Source organism: Ictalurus furcatus, chromosome 15, assembly GCF_023375685.1.
Source record: "Ictalurus furcatus strain D&B chromosome 15, Billie_1.0, whole genome shotgun sequence".
Classification (NCBI taxonomy): Eukaryota; Metazoa; Chordata; class Actinopteri; order Siluriformes; family Ictaluridae; genus Ictalurus; species Ictalurus furcatus.
Genome location: NC_071269.1, coordinates 17,374,435 through 17,385,653, shown reverse-complemented (window position 1 = coordinate 17,385,653; position 11,219 = coordinate 17,374,435).

The following is an 11,219-nucleotide window of genomic DNA, read 5'->3' as shown; positions in this document are numbered from 1 at the left end:
GAGTTGAGGAGTCACATTAGGAGCAGTTTTACACAACTGCCTACTTCATTCTCACAGTTGTATCTTCCCCCAATCAACCAATCTCTCTCGCTCTCTCTCTCCTACACACACACACACACACCGCAATATCAAGTCAAATCAGCTAGCCAGGGAAATAACCCATAGAATGTGCAAATGCAAGCGCATGCAAATCTGACCTAAATCACTCGTACCACACAGACACTAAGTGCACTGATGTTGTTTTGCTTCATGCCAACACACACACACACGAAACATCACGTGACACGTGACACAAAAACATGACACTAATGCGCAGCATTTCCCCCTACTCATAGAATGCTGCTGGAAGGCACATAACAGGGCTGGAGCACAGAACACACACATCTCCAGGGTTTATGTTAAAGGTTTACACAAGCATAGAAGCCATTAGTGTTTACATTTGCATAGAAGCCATTATCAGTGTTTACATGTGCAGCTTTTAACTCACTCCTTCAACAATGAGCACCATGTTCCTTGTTTCCATCCACTACACTGTACACTACAGGCCACTAATGTGCCTCTAATGGCTTTACATGTTTACAACACAATGATTCCTGTGTTTGCATCTAAACGAGGGGAAATGCTGTTATGTAAATGGTTGTTTTCATTTTCATTTTTAAGCTTCATCCAGACTAGAACAGGACATTTTAAACACTGCGAAAGAAAGAGGCATGGAAATCCGAGTGTTTGTTTTACACGGACCAGGAAGAAGTCGCTTTATTGAATATTGACACACCTGTTTCGAAAGACTGACCATGCGTGAGCATGTTGGATATTTGCGGAAATGTTTACACAGTGCTCCTGTGCAGATAAGCACCACTAAAACTGTCACTAATGACAAGTCTTTTTGAGGAAAGTGTAACTTAAAACCAATGCAGATGAATTCAATATTAATGTAATAGAACAGTACAGTAATAACAGTCTGTAAATGTCAATAATGCAATGCATGTACATGTACTATGTAGATGGTCTAATTATAATAATAATAATGTTATTCATTTATAATAATAATAATAATTTTATTATAAATATATATATACTATAAAAAGAAATAGTTAACAAGACTGCATTTATATATACATATATGCTGTTTTGTTAACTGCAGTGGCAAGGTCGTCTGTCCTGAAGACTTTGCCCATGGGGAAAACTTGTGCTGACATTCATTCATAAATGTCAAATAAACGTATCCTTATAGACAGCTTCACAAGGGCTATATTTACATATTTTTGTTGTTGTTAAATAATCATTTTTCATTTTGAAAATGTTTCTCTTTTCTACTGATACATAGAGAGTGTCAAACATTTTGCGCAGTACTGCGCTATGTACATCTGGCAATACATGCACTATCAGGTTTCAATGTCTATGCTTGCTTTGACCACAAGAGGGCGCCCTTAAACAATCTTCATTGCTGCCCTAGATTTCTTCAGTGAGCCATGTTGAAATAATGATTTAAAATTAAGAGGGCGTTTTTGTTTTAGCCCGGTACTTATTACCAAAAAATGCACATTTCTCTTGAAACCTACAAAAGTAAACTGCTTCTGTGCAGCGATCATGAATCAGAAGATCTGTTTGCACAGACAAAACTGCCTGCCAGCTTTCTTTGCTCAACAGCTGCTAAGAGCATTAAACAGGAAGCCACCAGAGAGGCGAGCTAACCGGGAGGGATCAGTGTTTCCTACATCATGTAGTCCTCGGAGCTTCCCCCAGGGGGGGCACTCACCTCTCAGTGGAGGAGGAGGGGGTGAAGTGAGCAATTTTGTTGCTAACCCCAGGGCCTGTTTCCAATCCAAAGAAAAAATAAATCCCAAACGACTCTTCATGCTAGCTTCCACTGTGTAAATGCATGATCATGATGCAGGGGGAAATTTTTCTATTGTTTTTTTTTTTTCTTTCCAGAACTAGGTACACTAGGTATAAAGTCAAGTGGGTCATTCCTACCTAGTACCTAGGGGAAGTGAGGCATATAGATTCATTCAACTTCTGTACCCACTGTATCTTCATAAGGGTTGCAGTGGATATGGAAACTGTCCCGGGAACACAGGTTGCGAGGCAGGAATACACCCTGACTGGGATAAAAACATTACCTAGTCTTTTTCCAATCTTCAACTGTCCAGTTTCGGTGAGTCTGTGGCATTGTAGCCTTAGATTCCTGTTCTTGATTGACAGGAATGGAACCCAGTGTGGTCTTTTGCTGTTGTGCTGTGTGTTCAGAGATGCTTTTCTGCTCACCACGGTTGTAAAGAGTGGTTATTTGAGTTACTGTAGACTTCTTGTCAGCTTGAATCAGACTGACTATTCTCCTTTGACCCTTATCATCAGCAGGTATAATGGCAGAGGTGATAAAAGTTCAGTATAGTACACAAAGTTTCCAGTGAAACAGAACATTTTATCAGTCCTTCATCAACTATGCAAGCAGAGTGCTTCTGAGGCTGTAGATTAATTATATTTATTATATTAAATAGAGTTTCCATATTCATTAACATAAATCATTAAAGCAATTGATTAATGATTTATGTTCATTACTATGGAGGCTATATTTATTATAGTGCATTTAGAAATTCCTCGGGTTAAATCAAATTAGTCCGAGTGATTTCAATCCCACATATCATGATGCTATGCTACAAGGACGTGGAAGTGAGCCGAAATGCATTCCAGATCTCTATCGGCTCATTCAGATCCCTCAGCAGACTGTAATGGAAGTCAAGCAGCCTCTCCATATTAAAAACAGACGCTTCCTCTCCGGCTTCATCCCTCTGCTCACAGCAGACTGCACAGATTGGACTTGTCTCTGAGAGGGGAGGGGGGTGTTTCTGTGCCGTGTGCTCGACAGATCCGCTACACTGAGCCTGTGAAAAGCCCCTCATCTCAGGGATTTAGAGCAGCATCTGATTACTGCCATGTTGAACTTGTAATCCCACAGTGTAGTAATTAGACCAGAATACCGCCTCACAGCACAGATCATGTGAAGTCTTAAGGTATTGTGAAACTCTGTCATACATGTAGCTAATATTTCACGAAGACTGAGATTACATGCTGAAGGCAATTCTTCTGAATTGCACTTGTTATCTTGGACTTGGCAAGAAAATGAAATGGCTTTGTGAGCGTGTTATGAACACACACATCTGTGATCTTATCCAGGCATGAGCTGCAGAGGAGATGAGATTTTGGCCTCTGAGGGTTAAATATGATTTAAAAACAACAACAACAACAACAACAACAAATGAATATGTTAATGCAGTGCAATAACTATGTAGTGATGATATCCAAACAGTACACACTACAAGTTTTAAAATGAACACACATTTCTGTATATGGTTATGAAGGCCATTGACTACTGTGAAATAAACAAATGGTGGCATCATTAATTAACAATAATTACAACTGTAAAATTATTGGCACCATGAAAATAATTTGCCAAGATGATTGTGTAACATACAATGATTTAAATTTTCAGTGCAAACAGTTAGATAACCAACATTAATTGTATTTTATATATATATAAAGTAACAAAATTAGACATCCCTAAAAAGTCTTACACATACAGTATCATGCACAATAAATGCACACAAATGGTCACATTTCAAAACATTCTATTTTTTAAAAATGACTAAAAATTACAGTTTATTATCGCAGAGTAGGAGGTTGCACACATGTAAAATCTCCCTTTTATTTAAAATTAAAAAAACCTGAAGTGCTTTTAATACAAATGACACAGATGGCTGTTAATCTTCACGTGAGTGAGAGAATTAATATACTGACTGTATGTATGTATGTACGTATGTATGTATGTGTGTGTATATATATATACATACATACACACACACACACAAACACACACACACACACAACCCCAATTCTGAAAAAGTTGGGACAGCATAGAAAATGCAAAAAAACAAACAAAAAGAGTCATTTGAAAATTCAACTCACCCTGTACGATATTGAAAACACATTATTAACACATTATTTGATGTTTTACTTTGTGAACTTAATTTATTTTTGAAGATATACACTCATTTCAAATCTGATGACACTGGAAGAATTGGGACAGTTGACTGTTTACCACTGTGTAACATCACCTTTTCTTTTAATAACACTTATTAAGCGTTTGGACACTGAGTGAAGACACCAGTTGGTTAAGTTTAGCAAGCGGAATTTCCCCTTTCGTCCATTATGCATTTCTTCAGCTGCGCAACTGTACGCAGCCTTCGTTGCCTTATTTTGCGCTTCATGATGAGCCATACATTCTCAATCGGAGACAGGTCAGGACTGCAGGCAGGTCATGCTTGCACCCGCACTCTCAGCTTACACAACCGTGCACTTGTAATCCGGGCAGAATGAGGTTTGGTGTTGTCCTGCTCTGGATGGCAGCATATGTTGCTCCAAAACGTGTACATATCTTTCTGCATTAATGATGCCTTCACAGATGTGCAAGTTACCCATGCCATGGGCACTGACACACCCCCATACCATGACAGACGCTGGCTTTTGGACCTGACGCTGATGACAGCTTGGATGGTCCTTTTCCTCTTTGGCCCGGAGAACACGACGGTTGTTTTATCCAAAAACTAATTTCAAAAATAGTGATAAAATGAAATGAAATAAAATGAAAACTAATTTTCAAATGTTGACTCATCAAACCACAAAACACGATTCCACTGTGCTACTGTCCATCTCAGATGAGACCGAGCCCAGAGAATCGGCAGCGGTTCTGGACAGTGTTGATGTATGGCTTCTGCTTTGCATAGTTCAGCCTTAACTTGCATCTGTGGATGCAGCGGCGAATGGTGTTGACTGACAAAGGTTTACCAAAGTATTCCCGAACCCATGTCAGGATTTCCAAGGGTTTTTAAGACAGTGACATCTGAGGGATCGGAGATCACGCGCATTCAGAAGTTTTCGGCCTTGCCCTTTACACACCGAGATTTAACCGGATTCCTTGAATCTTTTAATCATATTGTGCACTGTAGAAGGTGAAATGCCCAAAATCCTACCGATTTGTCTTTGGGGAATGCTGGTCTCAATGTGTTGGATTATTCGCTGATGCATCCGTTGGCAGATTGGTGAGTCTCGACCCATCCTTGCTCTTGAAGGACTAGGCCTTTTTTGGAGGCTCCTTATATACTATGATTAGACGATTGCCTCACCTGTTTCACATCACCTTCTTATTTCAACTTGTCACATCGCTATTAGCCCCAAATTGCCCCGTCCCAACTTTCTGGAATATAATGCATGTATCAATTTCAAAATAAAGTTTATCTTAAAAAAACCATGCAGTTGATTAAGTAAAACATCAAAACACCTTGTCTTTACACGTTTTTTGTTTAAATACAAGTCAAAGTACATTTACAAATCGCTCCTCTTTGTTTTTATCATCATTTTCCATACTGTCCCACCTTTGAATTGGGGTTGTATATAAATATAAACACACACACACACACACAGTTAGGGTCATAATAGAAAAATTTCAAACATCTGTAACAGTTGAGAATATTACTAATTGAAAATCAATGTTTTGTAACAGTCATATCTGTCTCTAGGTTTAAACGCTATTGAAAACTGGTAGTCTGAAATAAAGAGGTCATACACGCACAATCCTTTAGAAATAAATTGCATTGGATGGATTAATGGACCAAGACCCCTCCTGATTTGTTAGACATTACATAAAAACACTCAGTACTCTAGGGAGGCTTTGCCAATATTTATTTTAGAGGTGCTGATAATTTTGAAACCAGTGTTTTTCAGAAAGGAGTGTAAAGCTGAGTGGGACAAAAGTTATATATATATATATATTATATATATATATATATAGTATCTCACAAAAGTGAGTACACCCCTCACATTTTTGTAAATATTTGATTATATCTTTTCATGTGACAACCCTGAAGAAATGACACTTTTCTACAATGTAAAGTAGTGCGTGTACAGCTTGTATAAGAGTGTAAATTTGCTGTCCCCTCAAAATAACTCAACACACAGCCATTAATGTCTAAACTGCTGTCAACAAAATGAGTACACCCCTAAGTGAAAATGTCCAAATTGGGCCCAATTAGCCATTTTCCCTGCCCTGTGTCATGTGACTTGTTAGTGTTACAAGGTCTCAGGTGTGAATGGGGAGCAGGTGTGTTAAATTTGGTGTCATTGATCTCACACTCCCTCATACTGGTCACTAGAAGTTCAACATGGCACCTCATGGCAAAGAACTCTCTGAGGATCTGAAAAAAAGAATTGTTGCTCTACATAAAGATGGCCTAGGCTATAAGAAGATTGCCAAGACCCTGACACTGAGCTGCAGCACGGTGGCCAAGACCACAGAGCGGTTTAACAGGACAGGTTCCACTCAGAACAGGCCTCGCCATGGTCGACCAAAGGAGATTCATGTGCACGTGCTCAGCGTCATATCCAGAGGTTGTCTTTGGGAAAAGGACGTATGAGTGCTGCCAGCATTGCTGCAGAGGTTGAAGGGGTTGGGGGTCAGCCTGTCAGTGCTCAGACCATACGCCGCACACTGCATGAAATTGGTCTGCATGGCTGTCGTCCCAGAAGGAAGCCTCTTCTAAAGATGATACACAAGAAAGCCTGCAAACAGTTTGCTGAAGACAAGCAGACTAAGGACATGGATTACTGGAACCATGTCCTGTGGTCTGATGAGACCAGGATAAACTTATTTGGGACAGATGGTGTCAAGCGTGTGTGGTGGCAACCAGGTGAGGAGTACAAAGACAAGTGTTTCTTGCCTACAGTTAAGCATGGTGGTGGGAGTGTCATGCTCTGGGGCTGCATGAGTGCTGCCGGCACTGGGGAGCTACAGTTCATTGAGGGAACCATGAATGCCAACATGTACTGTGACATACTGAAGCAGAGCATGATCCCCTCCCTTCAGAGACTGGGCCACAGGTCAGTATTCCAGCACGATAATGACCCCAAACACACTAAAGAAGCTGAGGGTGAAGGTGATGGACTGGCCAAGCATGTCTGCAGACCTAAACCCTATTGAGCATCGGTGGGGCATCCTCAAACGGAAGGTGGAGGAGCACGAAGTCTCTAACATCCACCAGCTCCGTGATGTCGTCATGGAGGAGTGGAAGAGGACTCCAGTGGCAACCTGTGAAGCTCTGGTGAACTCCATGCCCACGAGGGTTAAGGCAGTGCTGGAAAATAATTGTGGCCACACAAAATATTGACACTTTGGGCCCAATTTGGACATTTTCACTTAGGGGTGTACTCACTTTTGTTGCCAGCGGTTTAGATATTATTGGCTGTGTGTTGAGTTACTTTGAGGAGACAGCAAATTTACACTGTTACACAAGCTGTACACTCACTACCTTACATTGTAGCAAAGTGTCATTTCTTCAGTGTTGTCACATTAAAAGATATAATCAAATATTTACAAAAATGTGAGGGGTGTACTCACTTTTGTGAGATACTGTATATATATTAGTGTTATAACTATACAGTTTTCCATGTTATGCTGAAAATGTTGGTCACCATATGCGTTACTAATTTTCTATATTTACATAAAGCACACAATGAATTAAAAGAACCAATATGGCTACACAGTACATAATTTTCCACAGCTGTAAATGTATTCAATATGGTAAATGTCTAGGGCCTGATTATTATCCAGCAGAACATTATACTGCATTTCTATTCCTATTAGTCTCCATTTAATATGTATATGGATTTTTGCTTCCTACTAGCTATTACCATCAGCTCCAATGATATAATAATAAAAGCAGACACATTTTCAAGATTAGTAGCATTATTTATAACCTTTTCTGAAGCAGTACACTCAGAAGCCCTGATATAATTGAATGCCAAGAAAGCCATTGATACGGTGGAGTGGTTTTACCTCTTGTATCCTAGACATATCAGATTTGGGTTTGGTAAAAACTTTATTTCATGGGTTGTTATACTCATCGTAGTGTTATCAGTACAGGTGATCAATTCCCAGCTGCAATACTTTCCACTCCATTACTCTACCTGAGAGTGCTGCTCACTGAGACCACTTTTATGAGTTCCTTACCTTGAATAAAGCAACTCATGAGTACAACCTAACTTACCATTCAGAATTATTGATACCTGCTTCATGTCGTTCCAAAGCTTGTTTATAAATCTAACAGTGCTTCAGTTTCATAACACATGCAGGTGGTTTTTAACTGCTGGGCAGTGTTTAATTGGTCCTCAGGTGCCTGTATTAACTATATAAAATGAACATGCTTCCAGAGTTCCTATACCTGTTTCACTGATTTTTCAGTGATATTTTTGCAAACTTGATGTCTTTTTGTTTATTTAAAAAGGGCTAAATGACCCAGGAATCTGTAAACAATCACACCAAAGGTATTGTATGGAATGGCATTGTCTACCATTCAGATTCAGTTAATGGACAACCAGTATCAGGACTATACATGAATCAGAATACATGAATACTATCACCTGAATGTCATCTAATTCATGAATCTGTGAACATAACACATTAATCTACTGCTAAGTTAATAAAGAAAACTTCCTCCTCACAGTCAAGGTCTCTTACTATATGAAAACATTTACATTTGGCTGATGCATTTATCCAACAGCAACAGGATATAACTGAGCATTTGAGGGTTAAGGGTCTTGCTCAAGGACCCAACAGAAGCATCTTGGTGCTTCTGATTAGTAGCCCAATGCCTTAACTCAGGGGTTCCCAAACTTTTCCAGGGCAAGGCCTCTCAAATGGCATTAATATTTGAATGAGGCCCCCCTTTTGCAAGATGTCTTTAAAACACATTAAAAATACAGACTTCTGAATATATCCCCCTTTTTTATTAATAATTACATCTTACATCAGGAATTGATTTGTGTGTGTGTGTGGTTGTCTGAGAGTGAGAAAGAGAAAACATACTAGTGGGAGGGATGGACTTGGTGAATCCGACACAGTTTGTCAAGCCTGGCCAAATTGCTGAGGCCCCCCAGGCGCCCCCTGGCGGCCCCCAAGGGGGCCGTGGCAACCACTTTGTAAACCACTGCCTTAACTAACCCCCCATTAGTCCACTTCACCCCATCTATAAAATGTATTAAAAAAACGTTCTGTAACCATTGTAGATGTCATGTCCTCCTAACATACTCAACTTTAGTCACAATAGCTACAAATCATACATTATGTTTGTCATTATAAGTGTATGTATATTATATGTTCCAGCCTGGGTATTGTGACATCCAATGATCCACCAACAATTTTGCATACTTTTATCAGCAACATTGTATTTTTTTTTAATTGTATTTCCTCATTTGTAAGTTGCTTTGGATAAAAGCATCTGCTAAATGAAAAAAATGTAAATAAATGTAAACGAAGTATTTGTCCTGCCTTGGCATCATGTCCTTTGATATTTGCAAATTCATAGTTGTACTAAAACGCAATGAACACAGTTCATTTAGCATTGCCTGACAAGTTCCTTGGAGGACTGCCTTTTGTAGAGGCTATAATATCCTGTAGTAAATCCATCACATGCATCCGTGAAAGAACTCTAAACAGAATTGGGGGAGGAGATTCCTGCAGAATTTTTGGTATTCATTTGGTATCCATTTGGGACAAACAAGGACAGAATGGTGCAGTGTACAGTTATCCTTCGGGTCTAACACAAAAGTGAGACTTTCCAACATTTTAAAGGCAGTTGTCACCGAACACCAGTAAACAACAAATGTATGTTTTCTTTATGCCATTTATAATCATTCTCAGGTGTAAGTTGAAAACCCACTTCTATATTCTGTCTTTGGAGTAATTCCACTGTGGAATTGTCAATTTGCTTGCCGGGTGCAGATAATAAATTTCCACTGACACATTAAAAAATGTCTCCTAAGGCAACATTGGTTTTCTTTTGGGATGAATGTTTAAAGACTATTTATAATCAAGTATATAATAGTGTTTTCTGATTAGATAAGTTTCCATGTGGAGTCCTTTTAGGAAGCTAAGCACCCTTAATTATCAAAAGAACTACTGAACAAATTGCTTTTTCCAAGATGAAGGAGGATCTCAATTTTTTAAATTGGAAAAATAGATACATAAACTAAAAATGTTCCTCTAGATAGGTAATGGTTCTAGTTTTATAAAGAGTGCTACTTGGTATATTTGCTGAAATGGAAACACTTTAAAATATATACTATAATTCAAATTTACTTACAAGCATGTCCATCTTTGCAGGTATTCCTATATAGTGCTTTCCACATTATTTATCTAGACTGTATCTGCTGGACTTGTGCACAGCTTCTGCTTTATGTTAGACAGCCCATTGAACTGAGTCTTAGGTAGGAGTCACTGATTAGTTGTTGCTGAGTAGTTGAGGAAATTGTGAGGTGGTATGTCCGGAAATGAAAGGGAGAGATGGGAATTTATAGGAATCCCGCTAGGAGGTGGACATGCTTCAGGCGGGATTTTTCCACCCTAGAGGGTTTTTTGTTTTGTCCTTTTGGAAGAGCCCTTAAAAACTGACAACAGAGGGTTTGCATTTAGGAAAATATTGCAAGTAGAAATTCTTTATCAAGAACATTAACCCTTCAAAGAAACCTTGGGAAACCTTTTATTAAGAGGCAGTGACTATGAATTGGACTATTTTATGAATATTTTAGAAGATATGACCATGGAAATTATACAAGTCTTATTATAGAGTTCTTATAATTATTTTATCCACAGTGAAATGTGTCACATCAGCTTGAGCATTGTTGATGAACACTGTTTTAGTGCCCTAATGCTGGAGATCATGCTGCAATATATAGAATGGAATGTTGCCATTTATCTGATCCGTTGTTAATCCTGATCAGATAAAACCCTAGATCAACAGATCAATCCAGAATGAAGCATTTCATGCACAGGCTTAATGGTGGTTACTGTTTGAAAAATTTCATACCAAGATGGATTGCACCTAGAGGTCCAGGGATAAATAATACTCTGTTTTATAGAATCCAAGGTGAAAGAGGCCCCAATGTTTATGCATTGAAACATCTTCTTTCAGCAGCTGTCTGAGGCAGGGATGCTCAGGCAGGCTGGAAGCATTTACCCCTGGCGTGTGAGTTTATCACCTGCCGGCCCAGGCAGTGTCGGCCTGGTAGGAGGCATTGCAGAGGATGGACTAGGGGAAGATTAATTTGGTGATGAAGGTGTGAAGAAAAACAAAGACCAATCTATCTGCGTCTGAGAAATCAGACAACCT